The sequence below is a fragment of the Trachymyrmex cornetzi genome, unplaced genomic scaffold (genome assembly GCF_001594075.2).
Source record: "Trachymyrmex cornetzi isolate Tcor2-1 unplaced genomic scaffold, Tcor1.1 scaffold93, whole genome shotgun sequence".
NCBI classification, from domain to species: domain Eukaryota; kingdom Metazoa; phylum Arthropoda; class Insecta; order Hymenoptera; family Formicidae; genus Trachymyrmex; species Trachymyrmex cornetzi.
In genome coordinates, this window is record NW_017300278.1 from 255,763 (window position 1) to 256,024 (window position 262).

The following is a 262-nucleotide window of genomic DNA, read 5'->3' on the forward strand; positions in this document are numbered from 1 at the left end:
ATTACTGTTATGCTTAGAAAATAATGGTGCACATTTTGAACATCTCCTCCATGCGGAGAGAGGTAAGTAGTCAGTTCTGTGTTAGGCCCTTTGGTTGTCTAGATAAGTGCGAACCAACAAACAGCCCAACTCATGCTAAGTCGATTTAGAGGAAATTACTTTTATCCCTAGCATAAAATTTTATTAAAAATCCCCACTTGACCTTGAAATGGTCATGAAAATATGGGTTCAAGGACATTGTCAGGGTCATGGTTTGGTCTCC